Here is a 3003-nt window from a genome sequence, read left to right as displayed (position 1 = left end):
TATAATATGTTATAATAAAAATCACTAAGTATGATTTGAGTAAAAATGAACTGGAATAATGTTTTTGGTTAGCTTGTTCCTGCTATTATATCATAGCTAAGCTTATACTAAAATTGTATTTTAAAATTCCAAATATATAACTATAAAAGTCACTTAGAACTCTCTTTATGATGGAGCATATTATATCAATGAGATGGCTTAAGAAGACTTCAACCAACCACTTAGTTAAAGCTTTCAATCAAAATATTTCATCAAGTATATATGGTGAAAAACTTAAAGGTCATAAATATAAAGAACTTTGCCTGAATATGCAGAAAACTTTGATTAAAGTAATTTAGCAATGTGATCATTCTTATTACTAAATTTTCTCTTTACCAAGAAGAAAAGCATTTAAATGATAATCAAATTTCTTTTTCACATTGAAAATTATAATTACAGACATCTTGTTGTTGCCATTTTTCAGCATCTCATACTTATCATTCTAAATATATACCTCTAAAAACATGTAATTTAGCAAATAAGTGTTATTCAAAAATATTTTAATATAGATATGAAATTATAATGTTAATGTTAAGTGATAAGCACAAATAGAAAATATTTATTTTACTTCCTTACTTTCTTAGTACACTGAAAAAGATCTTTTATGCTAATACTTTTTTATGAACAGAACTAAATTGTCAGGGACCTCAGGAGCAGCAGGATATCCAGGTAAAAAGGGGCAGGAGGCAAAGCCAGGCCTCAAGCCCCCTAGAGCCAGGAAAGGGAGGGACCAGTAGCAGCCTTGGGGATCTCAAAAGCAGCAGGATATCCAAGTAAAAAGGGATTGGAGGCCAGGCCAGGCCCCAAGCCCCCTAGAGCCAGGAAAGGGAGGGACCAGGAGCAGCCAAGGACCAGAGAGTGACAGGTTTCAGGTAGGAATTAGGTAAGGGGAGGGTGCAGAAGTTTCCACCAGCTAAGGGAGACAATCTTGTCTGTCAGTTTGTCATCCCATGAGGCTTGTACATTGCTATGAGGCTTGAGGCTGTGCCGCTGGTGTTTCAGATGCCAGCAGAGTTGCACATGGTACACAGGTTTCAACACAGCTTACAGACTAAGACAGACTAGGAAGAATGAGGAGGCCATCCACTTCTCAAAAACTGGCCAGGAAAACCTTATGAATAGCAGAGAAACACAGTCTGATACATTACTAGATAACTTTATGAATAGCTTGGAAACACTGTTCGACACAGGGCAGGAAGACTAGCCCCTGGCGTTGGAAGGCACTCAAAATAGGACTGGGAAAGAGCTGCCTCATTAGAGTAGAACCAACTTTAATGATACGGATAAAGTAAATCTTTCAGGACCTCCATGTGCTGATGTGGCACAACTCAAACTGAGGAGAAATAGCTACAAACATCCATTAATAATTGGAACACGAAATGTACGAAGTATGAATCTAGAAATTGGAAGTTGTCAAAAATGAAACGGAATGCATAAAGATTGATATCCTGGGCATTCGTGAGCTGAAATGGACCAGGTTTGGCCATTTTGAATTAGACAACCATATGATCTACTATGCCAGGAATGACAAATTGAAGAGGAATGGCATGATATTCATCATCACAAAACATGTTTCAAGATCTGTCCTGAAGTACAATGCTGTTAGCAATAGGATAATATCCATATGTCTATAAGGAACACCAGTTAATACGACTATTATTCAAATTTATGCACCAACCCCCAAAGCAACAAATGAGGAAATTGAAAATTTTTATCAACTTCTGCAGTCTGAAATTGACCAAACATGCAATCAATACATGTTGCTTGTCACTGGTAATTGGAATGCAAAAGTTGGAAACAAAGAAGAAGCACCGGTAGTTGGAAAATTTGGCCTTGGTGACAGAAATAATGCTGGAGATCGCATGATAAAATTTTTCAAGACCAATGAATTATTCATTGCAAATACCTTTTTGCAACAACACAAATGATGGCTATACACATGGACTTTGCCAGAAGGAGTACACAGTAATCAGAGTGACTACATCTGTGGCAAGGGGCGATGGAAAAGCTCAATATTGTCAGCCAAAACCAGGCCAGGAGCTGATTGTGGAACAGATCATAAACTGCTCATATGCAAATTCAACTTGAAGTTGAAGACAATTAAAACAAATCCATGAGAGCCAAAATATGATGTTGAATATATCCCTCCTAAATTTAGAGACCATCTATAGAATAGATTTGATGCATTGAACACCAATGACTGAAAACCAGAAGAACTGTGGGATGACATCAAGAGCATCATCCATGAAGAAAGCAAGAGGTCACTAAAAAGACAGGAAAGGAAGAAAAGACCAAAATGGATGTCAGAAGAGACTCTGAAACTTGCCCTTAAGGGAAAAGTAGCTAAAGCAAATGGAAGAAATGACAAGATGAAAGAGCTGAACAGAAGATTTCAAAGAGCAGCTCAAGCAGACAAAGCCAATTATTACAATGAAATGTGCAAAGACCTGGAATTAGAAAACTAAAAGGGAAGAACACAGTGGGCATTTCTGAAGCTGAAAGAACTGAGGAAAAAATTTAAGTCTCAAGTTGCAATATTGAAAGATTCTATGGGTAAAATATTGAATGATGCAGGAAGCATCAAAATAAGGTGGCAGGAATATACAAAATCACTGTACCAAAAAGAACTGGTCGATGTTCATCCATTTCAGAAGGTGGCATATGTTCAAGAACAAATGGTATTGAGGGAAGAGGTCAAAACTGCACTAAGGGAATTGGTGAGGAACAAGGCTCCAGGAATTGACGGAATATGCATTGAGATGTTTCAACATACAGACGCCCCGCTGGAGGCACTCACTTGGTTATGCCAAGAGATTTGGAAGACAGCTACCTTGCCAACTGAGTGGAAGAGATCCATATTTGTATACATTCCAAAGAAAGGTGATCCCACAGAATGTGGAAATTATAGAACAATATCATTAATATCGCATGCAAGTAAAATTTTACTGAAGATAATTCAAAAAT

The sequence above is a fragment of the Orycteropus afer genome, unplaced genomic scaffold (assembly GCF_000298275.1).
Source record: "Orycteropus afer afer isolate SDZICR_OR568_19922 unplaced genomic scaffold, OryAfe1.0 scaffold00159, whole genome shotgun sequence".
Taxonomy (NCBI): domain Eukaryota; kingdom Metazoa; phylum Chordata; class Mammalia; order Tubulidentata; family Orycteropodidae; genus Orycteropus; species Orycteropus afer.
The sequence above is the reverse complement of the archived record's forward strand: the minus strand, read 5'-3'. Positions refer to the sequence as shown.